General features: G+C 37.3%; 1 pseudogene; it reads left to right on the top strand.

The window, feature by feature from the left end:
* The first annotated feature begins 380 nt into the window (after positions 1 to 380).
* On the top strand, positions 381 to 23,658 carry LOC143384899 (cytochrome P450 3A9-like; annotated as a pseudogene).
* The last annotated feature ends 1,234 nt before the right edge of the window (positions 23,659 to 24,892 follow it).

Below are 24,892 nucleotides of genomic sequence, written 5' to 3'. Positions count from 1 at the left end.
CAAAAACTGATTAGAGGACATTTAATTCCAATGTTTCCCTTGAGTTTCTGATAAGAAGCAATAACCTTTTGGCAAAGTTTTTATTGATAATTTTTATAAACCTGAGCTCAAAGATCAAAATAGGCACGTCTCATGATTCACTGCCCACTGCCAAGGTGGAGGGGGCATCTGGCTTCTGCAATAGTGGGTGGAGCACAGGTGATTTTTTCTACTGGCTGTACACCCAGCCCCACCTTCTTTCCCAGTATATAAATATGTCAGACTGACTTAATTGACTCAGCTGCTCACAGAAGACAAGCTTGGCACCTTCCCCTGTGAAAAGATAGCTCACATAGCTGGAAGTCAAACTCAGAGGAGAAAATTTTAGAAGGAAAGTAGTGATGGACCTGATCCCAAACTTTTCCATGGAAACCTGGGTTCTCCTGGGAATCAGCCTGTTGCTCCTCTACCTGTGAGTAACTGTCCCAGTTCCTCTCCTCTTCAAACCTCCCATTTCTGTGACTAGGAGGTTTAGTGATATCATTTGATTTGGGGGATGAACTTCTGATTGAGTCTCAGTTTGGACCTAGATTAATCAGCCAGAGTTCTGTAGAGGCAGATTATAAACAACTGAACACCTTCTGAAAAGTGATGCACCTTCTGCAAACTTTCAGAATTCTGGGGGTAAAGAGGGGTCTTCACAGGTTTCTGTGTCATTGTTTATCTTTTGTGTTCTATGTGCACTACAAGAGATGTGTAGGAGGCTTGTCTCCTGTAGAACAGGTGGTTCCTGCTCCTTCTCCCCACGTCCCAGCACCATTTGTAAAATGCACCAAGTGCACCTCAGGTGCTACCACAGCTCAGACTCAGTTGTGCCCTCTGTTCTGTTCACCTTCCCTAGAACAGCCCTCTCTCCAAAAACTCAAATCCTCCACCCTGTAATATACAACCACTGCTGAATGTTGAAACTATTGAGCAAAGACCTGGGAGAAATTTTGAACTTTTATTCCTTAAGTTAGCATCAGTGTAGAGATTTGTTTCTTCCTTGATTTGAAATCTAATGGGAGGTTCAAGAGACAAAAGTTAACAAGCCAATTTTGTATTTTAAACATTTTCCCATGATATTCCAGTACAGAAGCATGAATAAAATGATCTAGTAGAAGAATTCCTTTAAATAGTGGGATTCCTGGTCTGGGGTTGTGGCTCAGTGGTAGAGAGCTCATCTGGCATGTGTGAGGCACTGGGTTTAATCCTCAGCACCACATAAAAATAGATAAATAATATAAATGTATTGTGACCGCCTACAACTAAAAAAATATTTAAAAAATAGTGGGATTCCTGGCTTCATGGAGCAGGTGAAGAGAGCAGTTATTTCTGACTGAGGGTAGAAGACATTGCCCCAAGGAGACCTTTGACTTCTATCTTAAATCCACTTTTATAAGAGTAGGCATTCATAATGAGGTGAAAATAGAAAATATAAACCTGGTTGTAACAGTTGAAGTAAAGGGTAATATTCAGGCTTTTGTTGCATCTATTTTCCCTCCAGTGGCATTTTAAAATTAATGGAAATGTTTTAATTTCATTCTGTTCAATAGTACAATTTCTTTGAGGTAAGTTCCTCACGTTCCTTCTGAAGGTCAAAATAGGACCCTAGGATTCTGTATTTGTGAAAACCAACCTGTTTAAAAATGACCTCACCTTTTTTGAACAATTGAAGGAATATTAATCTAATACATACATCCATGACATAGATTGCACATGTCTTTAAATATACCTCCCCAGCAGGTTATTCTTACTCAACAGTTTCCCATATGCCAGTGTTCTTAATCTCTTACAGCTGATGAGTAAGGGAGAATGTGAACCAGAGATGCAATAAAAGGCATCCAGATAGGTGTTATGAAAAAGTGGGAGATTATTCCTCTCTGCTCAGGGAAGAAGGCCCAGAGTGGGGTCAGCCCCCACTGGAGGCCATTAGAGGGGCCAGCATGATGGTATCAAGTCAGCTTCCTAAACTTACACCAGTGAATGAGGTGACCTGGAAGAAATCTAGGCTGAATTACTCAGGAATTTTCAAGATCATGTTTTTGGACTTATATCAGATATTCAGTGTAGCATTGGGAGCCTAATGACGAAATTAGCTGCTTTGAGGTAATTATTATGATTTTGGGCATCTCTCAGGGAATGTGAGAGAGGAGATGATGAGCAGATATAATTAGGGTCATTGGAGTTTTTGTTGTTATTTAGGGCCTACATGTTACCTGCGTGGCTTCACTGTTCCCATTCTTGATCAGTGACTTGTGAGCCACTATATACACACAGACACAATCCCTTGACCGGGATTTCTCTTCCACTTTGTAGATATGGGACCTATTCACATGGATATTTTAAGAAGCTGGGAATTCCTGGGCCAACACCTCTGCCCTTTTTGGGAACTCTTCATAATTATCGCCAGGTGAGTGTCATTTGAGCTCTCTGTTTTGCCTCTTATGGTTGCAAACATCTGCTTAGTTACCTCAGTAGAAATTTAGCTCCATGAGAACTGTGTGAGGGCCCCATCCAAAGCACAGTCAGGTTTACCCTGAGGCTCTGTTTACAACTCCTCCTGGCCTCAGGTTTACTTATGTTGATGAGCTCAGGACTCTGGCACATCCACATTGTAAGCTGTGGACTTTATGTTCAGCAGACTGTGAGCATGCTCACAGGGTTTTCATTTTTCTCAGTGCAGATTCTAGGAAGACACACTTATATCTCTGGGATGTTTTATTTGCACAGTTAAAATATTACAAATGAAACTTAGCATTGAGGAAGATTAATTGGTTAGTTTCTCTGATGAAAACTCAGAGCCAGTGTCTACCTATCTGTGTCCTATGTGCAGAGAGGTAGCATCTCCTCTTTTCCTAAGTTGAGCTACAACACAGGAAGGAAGCCCACTTTTTATTTGCTCACTATCTTGCTTACTTACTCAACAATATGATTGTGATAACATAAATATCCTAGGCTAGAAGAGGTTGCTGTTGTATTTAACTCCCTAATTCTACCAGAATTCTAGAGAAAACATGAGATAAATTAAAATGATACTGGATGAGGAGACAAAAGATGGCCCTGGGAAACACTCATTTTCCCTCAGCCTGGGTTTCCTCATGTGCCCATGGAGGTGATAATTTAGAAGGTCCCAGTATTTCTGAGACAACACAAACAGAAGAAGAAGTACAGAAGAAGAGAAAGATGTCATATTCATAGACAAGGGTAATTGGTTAAGTATGTATAATACTTAGCGAAAATTCAAGTGACTTTACACATTTCATTTCAAATATTGCATATTTTCTCTTTTCTTCTCAGAAGACTCTGAGTAAGAGCTTCTCTCTAACCACATGTTAGGAACATCAAGCCTGATTTCATGGGTTTTGGGTCATTTGATGTGATGTCAGTATATTTACAACAATAATGGAATTTCATATTGTTCTTTTTCCTAAGGTTTTTAAAATTTTGATGCAGAATGTTATAAAAAGTATGGAAAAACATGGGGGTGAGTATTCTGGAAATTTCTCTTTGGTAGACTTGTTATGATGTGGTGCCCCAACGCATGAGGGCAACCTCAGTCCAGAGCTTTTGGGATGAAACCCTCTGTACTGCAAAGTCCTTGGAGGCTTGTTCTGCCAAGGGTCCTGCATATCACCAGGAGTCTGGATCTACAGTTTGACTTAAGTTGAGAATGTTGTATGTTTTGGCTTTTCTCCTGCTTTTGATGACCCAGAGTCTCCTAGCCTTAGTTTATGTCCAATGTGTAGTTATTCCAATCTTCCCCATTTTTGTTTGTTTTTGAGTCCTTTAATTGAATAATATGTATTATTTGAGAACTTTTTTTTATTGGTTGTTCAAAACATTACAAAGCTCTTGACATATCATATTTCATACATTAGCATACATTAGCTTCAAGTGAGTTATGAACTCCCATTTTTACCCCAAATACAGATTGCAGAATCACATCGGTTACACATCCACATTTTTACATAATGCCATACTAGTAACTGTTGTATTCTGCTACCTTTCCTATCCTCTACTATCCCCCCTCTCCTCCCCTCCCATCTTCTCTCTCTACCCCATCTACTGTAATTCATTTCTCACCTTGTTTATTTTCCCATTCCACTCACAACTTCTTATATGTAATTTAGTATAACAATGAGGGTCTCCCTCCATTTCCATGCAATTCCCCTTTTCTCTCCCTTTCCTTCCCACCTCATGTCTCTGATTAATGTTAATCTTTTCTTCCTGCTCTTCCTCCCTGCTCTATTCTTAGGTGCTCTCATTATATCAAAGAAGACATTTTGTATTTGTTTTTTAGGGATTGACTAGCTTCACTAAGCATAATCTGCTCTAGTGCCATCCATTTCCCTGCAAATTCCACGATTTTGTCATTTTTTAGTGCTGCGTAATACTTCATGGTGTATAGATGCCACATTTTTTAATCCATTCATCCATTGAAGGGCATCTGGGTTGATTCCACTGTCTAGCAATTGTGAATTGTGCTGCTATGAACATTGATGTGGCAGTATCCCTGTAGTACGCTCTTTTAAGGTCTTAAGGGAATAGTCTGAGAAGGGCAATAGCTGGATCAAATGGTGGTTCCATTCCCAGCTTTCCCAGGAATCTCCATACTGCTTTCCAAATTGGCCGAACCAATTTGCAGTCCCACCAGCAATGTACAAGAGTACCCTTTTCTCCACATCCTCGCCAGCACTTGTTGTTTGACTTCATAATGGCTGCCAATCTTACTGGTGTGAGATGGTATCTTAGGGTGGTTTTGATTTGCATTTCTCTGACTGCTAGAGATGGTGAGCATTTTTTCATGTACTTATTGATTGATTGTATGTCCTCCTATGAGAAGTTTCTGTTCAGGTCCTTGGCCCATTTGTTGATTGGGTTATTTGTTATCTTATTGTCTAATTTTTTGAGTTCTTTGTATATTCTGGATATTAGTGCTCTATCTGAAGTGTGAGGAGTAAATATTTGTTCCCATGATGTAGGCTCCCTATTTACCTCTCTTATTGTTTCTCTTGCTGTGAAAAAACTTTTCAGTTTAAGTAAGTCCCATTTGTTGATTCTTGCTATTAACTCTTGTGCTATGGGTGTCCTATTAAGGAATTTGGAACCCGACCCCACTATATGTAGATCGGAGCCAACTTTTTCTTCTATCCGATGCAGAGTCTCTGATTTGATATCAAGGTTCTTGATCCATTTTGAGTTAACTTTTGTGCATGGTGAGAGGAGGGGATTCAGTTTCATTTTGTTGCATATGGATTTCCAGTTTTCCCAACACCATTTGATGAAGATGCTATCCTTCCTCCATTGCATGCTTTTAGCCCCTTTATCAAATTTAAGATAGTTGTAACTTTGTGGATTGGTCTTTGTGTCCTCTATTCTGTACCATTGGTCCACCCGCCTGTTTTGGTACCAGTACCATGCTGTTTTTGTTACTATTGCTCTGTAATATAGTTTGAAATCTGGTATTGCTATACCGCCTGATTCACATTTCCGCTTAGAATTGCTTTTGCTATTCTGGGTCTTTTATTTTTCCATATGAATTTCATGATTTCTTTATCTATTTCTACAAGCAATGCCGTTGGGATTTTGATTGGCATTGCATTAAACCTATAGAGAACTTTTGGTAATATCGCCATTTTGATGATGTTAGTTCTGCCTATCCATGAACAGGGTATATTTTTCCATATTCTAAGATCTTCTTCTACTTCTCTCTTTAGCGTTCTGTAGTTTTCATTGTATAAATCTTTCACCTCTTTTGTTAGGTTGATTCCCAAGTATTTTATTTTTTTTGAGAATATTGTGAATGGAGTGTTTTTCCTCATTTCCGTTTCAGAAGTTTTGTTGCTGATATACAGGAATGCCTTTGATTTATGCGTGTTGGTTTTATATCCTGCCACTTTGCTGAATTCATTTATTAGTTCTAGTAGTTTTTTTGTAGACCCTTTTGGGTCTTCTAGGTATAGATCATGTCATCCGCAAATAGTGATAATTTAAGTTCTTCTTTTCCAATTTTTATGCCTTTAATTTCTTTCGTCTGTCTAATTGCTCTGGCCAGTGTTTTGAGAACTATATTGAATAGAAGTTGTGATAGAGGCCATCCCTGTCTTGTTCCAGATTTTAGAGGGAATGCCTTCATTTTTTCTCCATTCAGAATGATGCTAGCCTGAGGCTTAGCATAGATAGCTTTTACAATGTCAAGGTAATTTCCTGTTATCCCTAGTTTTTCTAGTGTTTTGAACATAAAGGGATGCTGTACTTTGTTGAATGCTCTTTCTGCATCTATCGAGATGATCATATGGTTCTTATCTTTAAGTCTATTTATGTGGTGAATAACATTTATTGATTTCTGTATATTGAACCATCCTTGCATCCCAGGGATGAATCCTACTTGATCATGGTGCACAATTTTTTTGATGTGCCTTTGTATCCAATTCGCCAGAATTTTATTGAGGATTTTTGCATCTAGGTTCATCAGGGATATTGGTCTGTAGTTTTCTTTCTTTGAGGTGTCTTTGTCTGGTTTCGGAATCAATGTGATGTTGGCTTCATTGAATGAATTTGGAAGAGCTCCCTCTTTTTCTATTTCCTGAAATAACTTGAAAAGTATTGGTATTAATTCTTCTTTAAAGGTTTTGTAAAACTCCGCTGTATACCCATCCGGTCCTGGGCTTTTCTTGGTTGGTAGTCTTTTGATTGCTTCTTCAATTTTATCCATTAATATTGGTCTGTTCAAATTGTGTGTATCCTACTGACTCAGTCTGGGCAAATCATATGTCTTAAGAAAATTATAGATGTCTTCACTCTCTTCTATTTTATTGAACTATAGGGTTTCAAAATAATTTCTAATTGTCTTCTGTATTTCTGTAGCATGTGTTGTGATATTGCCTTTTTCATCCCGTATGTTAGTAATTTGAGTTCTCTCTCTTCTTCTCTTCGTTAGCATGGCTAAGGGTCTGTTGAGATCTTATTTATTTTTTCGAAGAACCAACTTTTAGTTTTGTTAATTTTTTCAATAGTTTCTTTTGTTTCAATTTTGTTGATTTCCACTTTGATTTTAATTATTTCTTGCCTTCTACTGCATTTGCTGTTGTTTTGTTCTTCCTTTTCTAGGGCTTTGAGATGAAGTGTGAGCTCATTTATTTGTTGGTTTTTCTTTTTTTTTTGAGGAATGACCTCCAGGCAATGAATTTCCCTCTTAAAACTGCTTTCATTGTGTCCCATAGATTCCGATAAGTTGTGTCTGTATTTTCATTTATCTCTAAGAATTTTTTGATTTTCTCCTTTATGTCTTCTGTAACCCCTTGATCATTCAGTAACATATTGTTCATTTTCCATGTGATATAGGATTTTCTCATCCTTCTTTTATCATTGATTTCCAGTTTCATTCCATTATGATCAGATAAAATGCATGGTATTATCTCCACCCCTTTATATTTACTGAGGGTTGCCCTATGGCATAATATATGGTCTATTTTTGAGAAGGATCCATGTGCTGCTGAGAAAAAAGTATATCCACTTGATGATGGTTGATATATTCTATATATGTCAGTTAAGTCTAGGTTATTGATTGTGATATTGAGATCTATAGTTTCTTTTTTTTTTAAACAAATGCCAAATGTTTCTTTTTCTTTTTCTTTTTTTTAAAGAGAGAGTGGGAGAGGGAGAAAGAGAGAGAGAGAATTTTTTAGTATTTATTTTTTAGTTCTCGGCGAACACAACATCTTTGTATGTGGTGCTGAGAATCGAACCCGGGCCGCACGCATGACAGGCGAGCGTGCTACCGCTTGAGCCACATCCCCAGCCCAAGATCTATAGTTTCTTTATTCAACTTTTGTTTGGAGGATCTGTCCAATGGTGAGAGAGGTGTGTTGAAGTCACCCATAATTATTGTGTTGTGGTCTATTTGATTCTTGAACTTGAGGAGAATTTGTTTTTTGAATGTCGCAGCACCATTATTTGGTGCATAAATATTGATAATTGTTATATCCTGTTGGTGAATGGTTCCTTTTAACAGTATATAATGTCCTTCCTTGTCCCTTTGGATTAAGTTAGTCTTGAAGTCGATTTTATTCGATATGAGGATGGCCACTCCTGCTTACTTGCGAGGACCGTGTGTGTGGTATATTTTTTCCCACCCTTTCACCTTCAGCCTGTGTATGTGTTTTCCAATCAGATGTGTCTCCTGGAGGCAGCATATTGTTGGATTTGTTTTTTTAATCCATGTTACCAGTCTATGTCGCTTTATTGGAGAGTTTAAACCATTAACGTTTAGAGTTACTATTGCTATATGGTTTGTACTTCCAGCCATGTTTGATTATTTGTCTCTCTTTTTTAAAAAAATTTAGTTTTTTTCTCCATGATTAGCTTTCCCCCCTCCGTCTGTCTTTACTGAGGTACTTCCCACTGTTGGCTTTGGTTATTGTTTTCATTTCTTCCTTGTGTAGTGTTTTGCTCAAGATGCTTTGCAATGCTGGTTTTCTGGCTGCATATTCTTTTAGCTTTTGTTTATCATGAAAGATTTTTATTTCGTGTCATACCTGAAGCTTAATTTTGCTGGATACAGAATTCTTGGTTGGCATCCATTGTCTTTCAGTGTTTGAAATACGTTTTTCCAGGATATTCTCGCTTTCAGCGTCTGTGATGAAAAATCCGTTGTTAACCTTATTGGTTTACCCCTGAATGTAATCTGCCTCCTTTCTCTTGTAGTTTTCAACATTTTCTCTTTGTTCTGTATATTGGATATCTTCATAACAATGTGTCTTGGCATTGGTCTGCTTTGATTTTGTATGCTCGGTGTCCTGTATGCATCTACAATTTGTATATCTGTTTTCTTTTTTATTTCTGGAAAGTTTTCTGTAATTATTTTATGTAGCAGGTTACTCATTCCCTTGGTTTGAATCGTACCTTCCTCTATCCCGATGACTCTTATATTTGTTTTTTTAATGTTATCACATATCTCTTGGATGTTTCTCTCGTGATTTTTAACCAGCCTATCAGCGTTGGCTAGACTCTTTTCAAGATGATATATTTTGTCTTCATTATCTGACGTTCTGGCTTCTACTTGCTCCACTCTATTAGTAATGCTCTCGTTTGAGTTTTTAATTTGGTTTATAATTTCCTTTATTTCTAAGATTATTGCTTGATTCTTTTTTATAATCTCTATCTCCTGTTAAAGATGCTTAACTTCTTCTTTTATCTATTTTTGTAATTCATTCTCAATGTGTTCTTTCGCTGCTTGAATTTGCTGTCTTGTATCCTCTTTAAGGTTCCATTCCATCTGTCTAAGGTATTCTTTGAGTTCTTTATATGACCACTTTTCTGATGAATCTATATCCTCCTGAATATTTAGGCTGTCCTGCATTGTTTGTACTCCTTTTCTTCCTTGCTTTTTCATGTTGCTCATATTGCTTCTTGTTCTGTTTGACTGCTGAGTTACTGTTTACTCCTATAAATTTATTTGATGCTTGGGAGGAAAGATATTATAGGGGAAGGGAAGAAGTCACCAAAGAGAATGAGAGTAAGCAGGTAGAATTCAAGGAAGTGGAATATGAGAATTGAAAAGAAATGAAAAGACAGAAGAAAAGAAGAAAGAGAGAAAAGAAACAGAAAATTAAAAAGAATTAAAAAGAAATCATAATGGCAATAATAAAAATGAAAATTAGTATTAAAAATAAAATAAAATAATATGAATTAAAAAAATTTTTAAGAAAACAACAACAACAACAAAAACAAAACAAAACAAAAGAAAATTTTAATAAATGCAGTCTTAGAGTTCGATTCACTATTCTTCCAGTAGGTGGAGCTGTGCCCATCAGGCCAAGCTTCTCCTCTCAGTAGGCAGGAGCCAGTCACTCTGCAGCAGCTCTTCCTCCCGGACTGGGCGGGTCTCCAATCCTGAGTGCATCGGTGATGCTCACCACAATATTGGCTACACGCCAAGTCTGCTGCTCCTGTGAGCCCTGTTTTCATGAATGCCTGGGCACATTCTCCCTGTCTGCCATTCCCTTGGACCCTAAGTTTGTAGAGCTTGGGGCTGAGAACCCCAGCGAATTTGCTTGCCCTCTGGTAGCCACGCGCCTGGAAGCTGGTGCAAGAGACCTCAGTTGTCAGCACTGGTGGTAGCGGTAGCCGGGATTTCCGCGCCTTGGGTCCTGAGCCACTCCTGATTCCCCTGTGCGGGCAGGGCTGTTTGAAGAGCCGGGTGGGCGGGGCCTTTCACAGAGCCTGGCTGGCTGGAGCTGTCCACACAAGCGCGGGGTGGGGGGGGTGGTCGTTTGCAGCGCCGAACTGCCAGAGGCGGTTCACAGAGCCCGGCAGGCAGGGCCCAGCCAGGCAGCGGCCTTTCGTATGCTCGCTGCAATGTGTGAGCAGCGGCAGTTCGGTTGCGGTCGGCGGGACTGCGCCCCCACGGGAGCTGTTCACAGGAGCACGGGGGTGGGCAGTGGGGGTCGTCATTCACAGCGCCAAGCCGGCGGTGGGGGGGTGGTCGTTTGCAGCGCCGAACCGCCTCTGAGCCAGGCCGGCCGGGGCCCAAGCAGGCTGTGGCCGTTTGTAAGTTCGCTGCAATGTGTGTGCAGCGGGAGTTCTGCGTTGGCCGGCGGGATCCGCGTTGCCGAGATTCACTCGTCTGGGACAAACTGACCTCTCCAATAGACTTGCTAATTCCCGGCAGGTCTCCTTTCAGTGGAATTTTGCTAGAAGTCCCTCAGCAGGTCGCATGTAGGTGTATTAATGAGCCTCTCTGCTCCCGTTACTGCGGAGGCATTGAAAGTGCTGCCTCCTCGCCGGCTGCCATGTTGGGTCCCCCCGAGAACTTTTTTTATCATGAGCTTATAAGGCTATGGCATCATCTTTTTCCTCCATTGACTTCCATTTGGTTTAAAAGCAAAATTTCTTATTTAAATTTCAGATTTAATGTATGCTTTTGAACAAAAGGCTGGGATGTCCTGGGAAGCCATTTCTGTTCGGCTTTCTTCATTTCCTTTACTTTCTTTCTTCTTTTTTATTGTCATCATTATTGTTGCTCATTTACCATTTTAAAGTTTTTAGCATTGACTTTTCAATGAAGTAGACCTAAGCATTTCTTTCTTTCCTTCATGCATTTGATGTTAAGACCAGACATAGGATGTAGTTACACCACTGAGTTCCCTGGTGGATTGATGGATTTTATATTGGAGGGTGGCCTCAGCTAAATGTAGCAACTATTCCCTTTTAAAGCTGGTGGAGGGTTTATGGGAGCCATAGAAAAGGTGTAATCATTTTGCTCTGCACTAAAAATAGTGGTAGAAGACATTGACTCTTCTTCTCCATCTTCTCTCATCAAGCCACAGAAAGCACAGGCTGACCACAGTGATCTGCTCAGTTGACATGGCCTATAGATGCCATGTGATCCAAGGACACAATATGCCTCACTGAATTTCCAAAGGCCCCACTCCAGCTACTACTTGCAAAACTTAGTAATTGTGAGCAGTTAGTCAATTATCTGCCTTCAGTTTTTTTCACTAACCTAATAGCCTTTTGATAAATCCAATATTTTGAGATGTAAAATGTTATGGAGACTATGGGCTAAGGCTGTAGCTCAGTGACAGAGCACTTGCTTATCACGTGTGAGGCACTGGGTTTGATCCTTAGCACCATATAAAAATAAACAAATAAAGGCATTCTGTCTACCTGCAATTACAATAAAAATAAATAAGTTATGGAAAGTAGTGTAGGTAATACTATTGTATTCACCATCTAGATTTAACAAGTGTTCCAATGGTATTTCTAATTATGATATCTTACAAGGTGTATTTTTGTCTCTACCTTTCTCTTCCTACCTACTTTACCTACATTACCCTTTATGCTATGAAGACTCCAGTGGTTTCTGTGGTCAGAATCCCCAACCAGAACTTCATGTTACTATGTATTGTAGGACTAGGCAGGTAGAATAGGTAACATCAGGATCAAAGTCTGGATTCCTGCTGCAGAATCAGGCCTGTTAGATTTAACCAGCCCTGTTTTTCTAACACAGCCTATATGATGGTCGACAGCCTGTGTTGGTTATTATGGAGCCAAGCATTATCAAAACAGTTCTCATCAAAGAATGTTATTCTGCCTTCACTAACCGGCGGGTAAGCATTCACTTTTCAACATTTTAACATTTATTTAGTTATTTTTAAGTTTTTATTTATTCTTTTCAGTTATACATGACACTAGAATGTATTTTGACATATTATACATACATAAAGTACAACTTCCCAAGCCTGTGTTTGGACATAATGTGGAGTTTCACTAGTTGTGTATTCATATATGAAGATAGGAAAGTTATGTCTAATTCATTCTACAGTCTTTCCTATTCCTATCCCCTCACCCTTCCTTTTGTTCCCCTTTGTCTAATCCAAAGTAACATTTATTTATTTATTAACTCAATTTTTATCCTGAGATATTTATAAGTTCAGAGGGCATTCCTTGCCCCCAAAATTACCAGGCAGTTGCATGTATAAATTATTCTGTTTTACCCAGTGACAATTTCTTACATGACTATAAATTTATTAAGTTCCTATTTCTATATTAACAGGAAATTGATACAATATAAGCTTTTTATATTCATTTTTCCTATTTTGTGTTCCTATATGAATGAATGTGCAGCTCTGTGCAAATGTATCACATGCCTACATTTGTGTAGATTTAGATTGTGTTTTTAAAGTGCTTTCACAAATTCTTCATTAACCTTAGAAATGTGACTGATTTCTTGTGTGTTGACCACACTGGACAAAGTTTGCACATATAAATAGGGAAAATCCTATCTGTATGCCTTTTATTTATTTGTTTTTCTTTTCCTCTGACATCAGCTGAGAGTTCCAGTATGAGGTTGAATAAGAGCCAGGAGAGTGAACATTTCTTTTGAAGGATATAGACTTTAATCTTCCAAAGTTTACCCCAATTTTAGATGAGGCTGCTGTATGTGTGGATTCCCCATACAATCTCTATCTTCACTTTTTAAAAACTTTGGGGGCTGGGTTTAGGTCAGTTGGTAAAGTGCTTGCCTCACAGGCACAAAGTCTGGGGTTCAAACCTCAGCATCACAAAATTTTTTTAAAAAACTTTGATTAGTGTATGATAATTGTGCATGATAATAGGATTTGCTGCTATGTTCAATACATACATATATTCCACACTGCCCAAATCCAGCCTCTATTTACTTCCCAACATGTCCAAATCACTAATCTACACTCAGATTAACGTTTTTACTTGTTTTTCTGTATATGACTGAATAGACATTGTAGAATTATTCCTGATGCTTGGGAGAAAGCATTCAGTTTGCCACCAGTAAGTATATTGTTAGTGGAAAATGGATTTTTATAGAATCTCTTTGTCAAGTTGAAGAAGCTTCCCTCTGTTCCTAATCTCCTAAATTTTCACAGTGAATGAATTGCTTAGCACCTCACCATTACTTACTTACTCAAGTTAATCAACTTGAAAGAGTAAATAACATCGTTGCCAAGGTTGGTCTTGAACTTGTGATCATCCTGTCTCAGACTCCTGAGCTGCTGGGATTACAGGCATGCACCACTGTGCCTGGCTGGAAGCATACATTTTAATACAAAAATATATTTCAGATGATGAAACTAAATTTCAAGGGTTTTGCTTTGGTGGGCTAGCACCCCGGTGAAAAACAGAATTATCTTCCTTTCCCCCTCTGCCCTTGTAGAAAATATTGGAAGAACTTCCATTAATAACTTGTGTTTTTTCTGTATTACACTTATATTCCAAATCCTTTAAGTTTCAAATATTATTATTTTAAAAATTATCGTATCTAAGCACCCCTTTTTCAAGATGCTTATGCTGTAAATGCATGTAAAGACAAAACTGGTCTTAGGTAACATACAGTTGACCAGGAACATCTGGTATCTGTCACCAACCCATTTCTGCTCTGCATAGCCCTGGGGGTTGTATTAGGTCTTCTTAGGTCTTCTTCCTGTCTATTCTCCTGGAAGAGGCTTCCAACCAAGGGAAATTTTCATCTAAACAAGGGTTGGAATATAAAGTCTAAAATGGTGTTAGGTACCTGGGTGTCTCTTCCAAACTCTCAAGAGGTTAGGCACTTGGAACAAATACTATTGAGTTCTGAGATAGGTCTAGCTACCTAGTAGGCAGTCACATTTTTTTTAAAATATTTTTTTTAAAATAAATAATGCTTGTTTAACAAACTTTTGCAACTGTGGAGACCTCCACATTTATGTAGACAAAATCTCTTTTCCTTTGGACTCTAGAATTTTGTTCCAGTGGGATTTATGAAAAAAGCCATTTCCTTGTCTGAGGATGAAGAATGGAAGAGAATAAGAACACTGCTGTCTCCAACCTTCACCAGTGGAAAACTCAAGGAGGTAATAAATTGAGAGGCTTTTCATTGGAAACTGAAAGAATTAATCTGGGCATGGGTAGAAAGTGAGATAGATAATAGTCCCTTTCCAAGGGATAGTCCTCTGAAGTTGAAATTCCTAAAAATGTTCTCTTGTATTTTTTGTTTTAGGAGACATATAGTGAGATTCATTATAAATGTCTCATACTTCTTCATTCCAGGAAAGCCATAGCCTTGGGGACTGAGTCTCCTCACTTAACTATGGACAATCTTGTGTTTTGTGCATAGATGTTCCCCATCATTAACCAGTATGGAGATGTGTTGGTGAAAGACATGAGACTGGAATCAGAGAAGGGCAAGTTTATCAACTTGAAAGAGTAAGTAGCAGGGCAGCTCTGGCATTCCAAGCTCCACCAGGAGCCCCATCCAACTGCCTGCCACAGAACTGAATTCCAAATGTTGAGCTAGTGCAATGAACAGACAAAGCAAGAGTTTGGAGTCAGATCTCCAACTGTTCATCCAAGAAGGAGATGCTCCCAGGAGGAGACAGGGAAGCTGGGGGAGAAAGGATCTCTCCTGTATCCACCAAGGTTTGTTTGGCTGCTATTTGTGACTTTGGATATACTAGAAGATAAAGTACTGTCAAGGTCAAGATCACCTTTTGTGAGTCCTTTAGGAAGACTCAGTTATTCCACCCTTGTCCTGCTGAAGCTCAGTTTGTATACAACTGTCATCATCCACATTCTATTTGTGCTACTGTAGTGAGTCTGATTATGGATCTGATTCCTGTGTGGGTGAGCTTCTTGAGTACAGAGGTGAGTCTAAGTCACCTCACTGTCTCCATCACTCCTGTCATGAGGGCAGTACCTCATTTGCAACTCATAAAGGCCTCATAGTCAGTGTGAAGGGATCATGGACTCATCTGATAGTTCAGCAGATAACTGTGAGTGTGTGGCTCTCTGCTTGTCTTGCCTGGGCATGTGAACTTACTCCTACTTCTTGCTGCATGTATAGTGGAAGGATTGGGAAGAGGCACTTTCCATGTCTTTCTCTATTCAGCATCTTTGGGGCCTACAACATGGATGTGATCACTGCTACTTCATTTGGAGTGAACATCGATTCCCTCAACAACCCACAAGATCCCTTTGTGGAGAAAGTCAAGAAGCTCTTAAAATTTTATTTCTTTGACCCTTTGCTTCTCTCAATAAGTATGTGGACTACCATGTTATTTGTTCCCTTTCTCTATTTAAATAAGATCATTATTAATACATAATTAACATACCTTTTAATTACCCCACTTAATTTATACAATTCAATGGTTTTCAGTACAAAGATATACTCAGCCATCACTAGTGACCATTTATCAACTCAGAAACAGGCTACCATTTCATTATCAACTCTCTATTCCCCAAGCCTAAGCAATCATGAGTCTATTTTCTGACTCTATAGATTTGCTGATAGTGTAAATTTTCTATTAATGAATCCCACAACATGTGGCTTTGCATGTCTGACTTCTTCCATTTATCATTGTATTTTCAAATTCTTCCATCCTGAAGCATGTGTGAGTTCTTCATTTCTTTTTTTTTAAAGAAATTATTTGTTTATTTGTTCTAATGAATTATACATGACAGCAGAATGCATTTCAATACATAAAACACAAATGGAGCACATGTTCCTAGGGTAATGATGTCCATCTCATTCAACCATCTTTCCTACACTTATCCCCCCTCCCTTTCACTTGCCCTATCCAAAGTTCCACCATTCCTTGGATGACCCCCCACCCATTATGGATCAGCATCCACCTCTGAGAGAAAACATTTGGCTTTTGTTGTTTTGGGATTGGCTTACTTCACTTAGCATGATATTCTCCAACTCCATCCATTTATCTGAAAATTCCATGATTTTATTCTCTTTTAATGCTGAATAATATTCCATTGTGTATATGTACCACATTTTCTTTATCCATTCACCTGTAGATGGACATCTAGGTTGGTTCTACAGTTTAGCTATTTTGAATTTAGCATCTATAAACATTGATGTGGTTGCGTCACTGTAGTATGCTGATTTTAAGTCCTTTGGGTATAAACCGAGAAGTTGGATAGCTGGGTCAATGGTGGTTCCATTCCAACTTCTATGAGGAGTCTCCATACTGTTTTCCAAAGTGGTTGCACCAATTCGCAGTCCCACCTGCAATGTAAGTGCCTTTTCACCCACATTTTCATCAACTTATATTTTTGCTTGTATTCTTCATAACTGCCATTCTGACTGGAGTGAGATGAAATCTTAGAGTAGTGTTGATTTGCATTTCTCTAATTACTAGAGATGTTGAACATTTTTTCATATATTTGTTGATCAGTTGTATATCTTCTTCTGAGAAATGTCTGTTCAATTCCTTAGCCAATTTTTTTTGATAGGGTTATTTGCTGTTGTGTGTGGGTTTTTTTGGTGTTAAGTTTTTTGAGTTCTTTATATATCCTGGAGATTAGTGCTCTATATGATGTGCATGTTGTAAAAATTTGCTCCCATTTGTTAGGCTCTCTTCACCTTATTGATTGTTTATTTTATTGATAAGAAGCTTTTCAGTTTGAATACATTCCATTTATTGTTTCTTGATTTTATTTCTTATACTTTAGGAGTCTTGTTAAGGAAGTCAGAGTCTAATCTGACATATTGAAAGTCTGAGCCTAGTTTTTCTTCTATTATGTGCAGGGTCCCTGGCCTAATTCCTAGGTTCTTGATTCACTGTGAGTTAAGTTTTGTGCACGGTGAGAGATAGAGACTTAATTTCATTTTGTTACATATGGATTTCCAGTTTTCCCAGAATCATTTGTTATAGAGGCTTTTTTTTCCCAGTGAATGTTTTTGGCACCTTTGCCTAGTATGAGATTTGTGTAGGTTTATCTCTGTATCTTCTGTTCTGTTCCATTGGTCTATGAGTCTGTTTTGGTGCCAATATGGATTTCCAGTTTTGCCAGCAGCATTTGTTGAATACGCTTTTTTCTCCAGTGAATGTTTTTGGCACCTTTGTGTAGTATGATATAACCATATTCATGTGGGTTTGTCTCTGTGTCCTCTATTCTGTACCATTAGTCTACAAGTCTATTTTGGTGCAGATACCACGCAGTTTTTTTACTATAGCTCTGTAGTATAGTTTAAGGCCTGGTATAGTGATAATACTTCCTGCTTTCTTTCTTTCTAAGGATTGCTAGCTATTCTGGGTCTCTTATTTTTCCAAATACATTTTATGATTGCCTTTTCTATTTCTATGAATAATGTCATTGGGATTTTCATAGGGATTACATTAAATCTGCATAACATTTTTGGTAGTATGGATTATCAGAATTTAATTGAGACTTTTTGCATCTATGTTCATTAAAGATGTTGGTCTGAAATTTTCTTTTGTTGATGTGTGTTTGGCCAGTTTAGGAATCAGGGTGATATTGGCTTCATAGAATGAGTTTGGAAGTGTTCCCTCTTTTGCCTTTTCATGGAATAATTTGAGGAGTATTGGTATTAGGTCTTCTTTGAAGGTCTTCTGAGAATCTGACTGGTCTGGGCTCTTCTTTGTATGTAGGCTTTAGATGGTGTCTTCTATTTCCTTGCTTTGAAATTGATCTGTTTAACTTGTGTATATTACCTTGATTCAGTTTGGGTAGATTATGACTCTAGAAATTTGTCATTGTCTTTGATATTTTCTATTTAATTGGAGTATAAATTTTCAAAATAGTTTCTAATTATCTTCTGTATTTTAGATATTTCCATCATGATATTTCCTTTATTATCACAGATTTTAGTAATTTAAGTTTTCTCTCTCTTTATTTGTGTGGATAAGGGTTTATGAATTTTATTTATTTTTTCAAAGAACCAATTTTTTGATTTGTCAATTTTTTAAACTGTTTCTTTTGTTTCAGTTTCATTGATTTCAGCCATAATTCATTTTTGGGGGCATAAGTATTTATAATTATAATTTCTTGTTGATGAATGGTTTTCTTAAGCACGAAATGTCCTTCTTTATTCCTTTTGATTAACTTTGGCTTGAAGTTTACTTTATTTGATATGAGGATAGAAACCTGTGCTTGTTTACACAGTCCATGTGAGTGGTATATTTATTCCCAACCTTTCACCTTTAGTTTGTGGATATCTTTTCCTATAAGTCTCTTGAAGGTAGCATATTGTTGGTTTTGTAAAAAATCCAATCTGCCAGTCTATGTCTTTTGATTGATGAGTTTAGACCATTAACATTCAGGGAAATATGGTTCATATTTCCAGTCATTTTGCTTTATTTTTGATTTTTAACTTGGTTTGGTTTCTCCTTTGATTGGCTTTTCCTTTAGTGTATTTCCTCCCTTTGCTGATTTTCATTGTTGCTTTTCATTTTTTCTTCATGGAATATTTTGCTAAGGATGTTCTGTAGTCCAGGCTTTCTAGTTGTAAATTCTTTTAATTTTTGTTTATCATGGAAGGTTTTTATTTTATCACGAAATCTAAAGCTTAATTTTGCTGGATATAAGATTCTTGATTGGCCTCCATTTTCTTTCAGAGTTTGGTATATATTGTTCCCAGACCCTCTAGCTTTGAAGGTCTGGGTTTAGAAATCTGAAGAGATCCTAATTGATTTCCTCCTATATGTAATCTGATTCCTTTCTCTTGTGGCTTTTAAATTTCTTTCCTTATTCTGTATGTTAGGCATTTTCATTGTTATGTGCCTTGGTGTAGATCTGTTGTGATTTTGTACACTTGGTGTCCTGTAAGCCTTTTGTATTTGATTTTCCAATTCATTATTCAGGTTTGGAAAAATTACTGACATTATTTCATTGGATAAATTGTTCATTCCTTTGTTTTGGAACTCTATGCCTTCTTCTATCCCAATAATTCGTACATTTGGCCTTTTCATAATTCATGAATGTTCTGCTCATGGTTTCATACCATCTTCACTGTGTGGTCAACTTTACTTTCAAGATTATATATTTTTGTGTTCATTGTCTGAAGTCCTATCTCTCAAGTGATCTAGTCTGTTGGTGATGATTTCTATTGAATTTTAATTTGGTTTATTGTTTCCTTCATTTCAGGATTTCTTTTCCTTTTTTTTTTGTAGAATCTCTATCTCCTTATTGAAGTAACCTTTTGCTTCCTGTATTTGGCTATGTAGCTCTTTATTGAAATGTCCTTTTGTTGCCTGTGTTTGCTTTCTTATATCATCCTTTAATTCACAGAACATTTTAATTACATACATCCTGAACTCCTTCTTGGACATCTCTTTTTCTGTGCTGGCCATTGGTTCTAGTAATGTATCTTGGTTTGTGTGGGGCACTTTCTTCCCTTGTTCTTTTCATATTGTTTGTGTGTCTTTCCCTTTAGCAGTATAGATCCAAGGTATTACAGTTTTTACCAATAGATTTATAGTGTCCCTGCAGAATTCCATGATCTCTCCTTTAAGGAGGAGATTAATATTAACTTATTCCAATGCAAACAATATGCAGGCTTAATTAAACCAAATAGCTTCTATTGAGATGTTTACAGTTTTGTCACAATAGACAGAAACGATGCATTTAATTATTATGAACAATGTAAACAGTAGGTTATAAAAGAATCTACAGTTTATAATGGTGGACAAAGAGAGAACATTGGGGGGGTTAGGATGAGATGTTAAGAAGGTAGGAGATGAGGATATAGAGTTATTAGATCTTAGGAAGCATAAAAGAAGAATCAAAATATGTTGGCTAGTAGCAGGAGAAAAGAGAGAAAGAGACTTTGGGAAGACAGATAGTGGGAAGAAGAGAGAGAAAGTGGGAGAGAAGAGAACAATAAATTATTTCATTTTTAATATTCTGTTGAGATTTTGCATCCATAATTATAAGATATATAAGTTTGTAGGTCTCCTGTGTTATCTTTGTGTCAAGTCTTAGGATCAGGTTAACATGAGCATTTTAGGATCTTTTTACAAATGTTCACTGTATTATATATTTAGAGAATACTAAATATTTCTATGAATGTTTGTAAAGTGGTAAAGAATTGGTATTAGTTCTTTTAATGTTTGGTAGAATTGTCCATGGAACATCTGGACCTGAGCTTCACTTTGTAAAAAAGTTCTTAATTTCTAATTTAGTCTCATCATGTGATGTATGTCAATAGATATTTTGTATTACTTTTTGTGTCAGTTTCTGTTGTTTGTGTCTTTTTAGGAATTTGTCCATTTCATTTATGTAATTTGTATAATTGTTGTGATAATCTGATTGTTACAACATCTTTATATTTCTTTCTATGTTTATAATGTCAGTATTTCCCAAGTTTTTATTTTGAATGCTACTAACTGTAGCCTTTCTATTTCTGGGTCAGTGTAGCTATTATTTTGCCAATTTTTTTTCAAACAATTGCATTTGTTTTCATTAATTTCTAGTATTGATATTATTTTTTATTTGATTAGTTTCCACTTTGGTCCTTAATATTTTCTTCCTTCTGTTTCCTTTAAGTTTAATTTGCTCTTCTGTTTTTCCGTGATTTATTGTGTAAAATTTGATTGTTTATTTGTGATCAATGTTTTTATTTACTAGATCAGAATTACCTTCTGCACAATGATGGCTTTTTCTCCATTCCACTATATATATATATATATATATATATATATATATATATATATATATATATATATATATTAGTTTGATATATTATTTATCCTTTTTTTCCTTTCAATACTTTATCTATTTCACTTTATTTTTTTCTTTCATCCAGCATTTATTTAGGTATATATTGATCAATTTGCCTATACTTTGAGTTTCCCAATTTTCTTTCTAATAATGCCTTCTGGATTCCTCCTGTGGTGCTTGAAGAACACATGCTCTGTTGGTCCCATCCTGATGGCTCTTTCTTGAAGAGCATGATTAGCTGCAGCCTCAGACTGAAGCCTAGTTTTATTCAAAGACACTCTATTCCAGTACATGAAGGGGAAAGCGGTCAGGGTTTTCATCTTTCTCCTTTGGTCACTCCACAGAGGCAGAAGGGGCCACTGATCTCACTGATATGATGGTGGCCCTATATAAGACATCCTCTTACTCAGCCAGTGTCCTGGGGCCCAATCAGTGGTCCCAGCAGGAACAGTTCCTCTTTAGGAACCCTTGTGACTTCCACTTTTCTGATTGGTAGAAAAGATGTAATTGCTCCAGTTAAATTTTACACTTTTCACTGAAGTGTTCTTTGTTTTCTCTTTCCCCTGCAGTAATCTTTCCATTCCTTACTCCAATTTGTGAGGCAATGAATATCTCTATGTTTTCAAAGGATGTCACAAATTTTTTAAAGAAAGCTATAAACAGAATGAAAGAAAGTCGTCTTCAAGAGAAACAACAGGTAAAATCCGGTGGTGGTTACAGAGGAGGTTCATTTTTGATAACTTATTTGCCTATGGGTGTATGACTTCCATACTTCTTTGTATATTTTTAAAAGGTAGATGAAGAACTCTTAGTTGAGAGTAGTAGAGGGTTTTCATTTGGGGAGAATAAAGAATTTAGCATCTGGTAATTGAGATACAAGAATAAATTAGGGAGGGAACTGAATTAGAGTAAGATGTATTCCATGCTTTTATAATTATATCAAAATGGACTCTACTCTCATATAACTAAAAATAACTAATATAAAAGACTTAAACAAATAAAATTATATATTCCAAATACTGAAAAAATAGTGAACCAAAGAGAAAACATTTACAGTTAAATAATGGGAATGGAATTTAGTTTGTCAAGGCATAAATATTGCTGATAGAAAAAGTCCCAAATACTCTAAAAAGGAGTCCTTGTACAATGTTGACTAGAATGCAAATCAGGTTAGCCTTTATGGAAAACTGTGTGGAGGACCCTCAGAAATCAAATACAGACCCACCGTATGATCCAGCAATCTCACTACTGGGTATATAACCACAGGAAATGAAATCAGTATGTCAAAGAGACATCTGCACTCCCATGTTTATTGAAGCACTATGTTAAAATTGTTCTTATTAATTGAGCCAAATAGATTTTGAAAACATCTACCATCAAGAAATGATAAATGCAGTTAAAGATGTGTTTAAACTGACATAAACATCAAACAGCATATATATATATATATATTTGATATATATCAAAGTAATCAGGTACCTTACTTAATGTTTTAATATGTATAGCTTAATGTTTTTATATATTAGTTGAAATGATTTTTAAATAGAGGAAAAGCATTTTATTATATCCCTTCTCTCAATAGATAAAATTTCAACATAAATTTATTTTTCTGGTCCTTTAATTTAATCATATTTTATATTGGCAAAGAAACATTGCATTTCCAAACCTCTCATTTTACAAACTCTCCACAGAAGGCATCCTCAGGGTAGCTGTTACTGTCTGGCCCCTCATGGAGCAGGGATGGGGTTCTTTAGGTGAAGGTTTTGATTCATGTTTGAAGGCCAGCACAAGGATGTGTGCCGGCCAGGGAGCCAGGATGGGCCCTCCAGGTGTCAGTACAAAGTTCATAGCTTCAAGCATGGTTGGGATCTTTCAAGAAGCTTGCCCAAAATCTGATGAGGAACTCTAAAAATGTCAGGAGATTAATCTATGGCATCTTTGGTGAAAAATTATGGCAGTAAAACAAAATATTGCTGTCCAGGACTTTTCCCTAGCAAACAAATGTAACAGGAGACAAAGCCAGCCACTCTCTGGCCAGGAGGTTGTGTTCAGAATCCATAGAAACTCACAAGCAGGGAGAGCAAAGACCAGTAGCTGTTGGACACCACAGCCTGTTTTCACTCAGGGAAATGTCCTACTCTCCAAAGTTTGTAGATGGATACTTTTCTTCACTGATGACTTAGGGAACTCCAGCTGGACTTCTGTACTTAAAGGTAAGTCATAGTCTCAGAAGGGAAGATAAGTTCTGTACTCTTAATTTTTTTCTGCCTTCATAATTAACCTTCTGTCTTTGAAATCACTCTTTTTCTAGCATCGGGTGGATTTTCTTTAGCTTATGATAAATTCTCAGAATTCCAAAGATGTGGAGTCTCATAAAGGTAAACAAGAATGCAAACATCCAAGCTATAAACCTTGACTTTTTGTTGGTGTGGGGGGAGAGGGTTACTAGGAATTCAACACAGGGGCACTCAACCACTGAGCCACATCCCCAGCCCTACTTTGTATTTTATCTAGAGTCAGGGTCTCACTGAGTTGAGTAGCGTCTCTCTGTTCTAAGGTTGGCTTTAAACTCAGGATTCTCTTTCCTCAGCCTTCCGCAGGGATTACCGGTGTGTGCCACTGCACCTGGCCCACACCTTGACTTTATAGTCCTATTTAATGGGGTTCATACTCACTGGGATAAAAAATTTGATAATTAAATATTCCCATGACATCATCATAGAAAATCATTATCAGTAAATCTGAACTCTGTAGACCTTTCAAACACTTGTTTTGTGTTTTCTTTTTTATCTTTTTTTAAAAAAATTTTTTATTGTTGGTTGTTCAAAACATTACATAGTTCTTGACATATCATATTTCACACTTTGATTCAAGTGGGTTATGAATTCCCATTTTTACCCCGTATACAGACTGCAGAATCACATCGGTTACACATCCACTGATTTACATATTGCCATACTAGTGTCTGTTGTATTCTGCTGCCTTTCCTAGCCTCTACTATCCCCCTCCCTCCCCTCCCCCTCCCCTCTTCTCTCTCTACCCCATCTACTGTAGTTCATTTCTCCCCCTTGTTTTCTTCCCTTTCCCCTCACTTTCTCTTGTATGTAATTTTGTATAACCATGAGGGTCTCCTTCCATTTTCATGCAATTTTCTTTCTCTCTCTCTTTCCCTCCCACCTCTCATCCCTGTTTAATGTTAATCTTCTTCTCATTCTCTTCCTCCCTACTCCATTCTTAGTTACTCTCCTTATATCAAAGAAGACATTTATCATTTGTTTTTTAGGGATTGACTAGCTTCACTTAGCATAATCTGCTCTAATGCCATCCATTTCCCTGCAAATTCCATGATTTTGTCATTTTTTAATGCAGAGTAATACTTCATTGTGTATAAATGCCACATTTTTAAAATTCATTCATCTATTGAAGGGCATCTAGGTTGGTTCCACAGTCTTGCTATTGTGAATTGTGCTGCTATGAACATCGATGCAGCAATGTCCCTGTAGTATGCTCTTTTTAGGTCTTTAGAGTATAGACCGAGAAGGGGAATAGCTGGGTCAAATGGTGGTTCCATTCCCAGCTTTCCAAGAAACCTCCATACTGCTTTCCAAATTGGCTGCACCAATTTGCAGTCCCACCAGCAATGTACAAGTGTACACTTTTTCCCACATCCTTGTCAGCACTTGTTGTTGTTTGACTTCAGAATGGCTGCCAATCTTACTGGAGTGAGATGGTATCTTAGGGTGGTTTTGATTTGCATTTCTCTGACTGCTAGAGATGGTGAGCATTTTTTCATATACTTGTTGATTGATTGTATGTCCTCCTCTGAGAAGTGTCTGTTCAGGTCCTTGGCCCATTTGTTGTTTGGGTTATTTGTTTTCTTATT

This window comes from Callospermophilus lateralis, chromosome 19 (assembly GCF_048772815.1).
Source record: "Callospermophilus lateralis isolate mCalLat2 chromosome 19, mCalLat2.hap1, whole genome shotgun sequence".
In the NCBI taxonomy this organism is placed as follows: domain Eukaryota; kingdom Metazoa; phylum Chordata; class Mammalia; order Rodentia; family Sciuridae; genus Callospermophilus; species Callospermophilus lateralis.
Note: the sequence above shows the minus strand (reverse complement) of the source record. Positions and strands in the feature narration are given on the sequence as shown.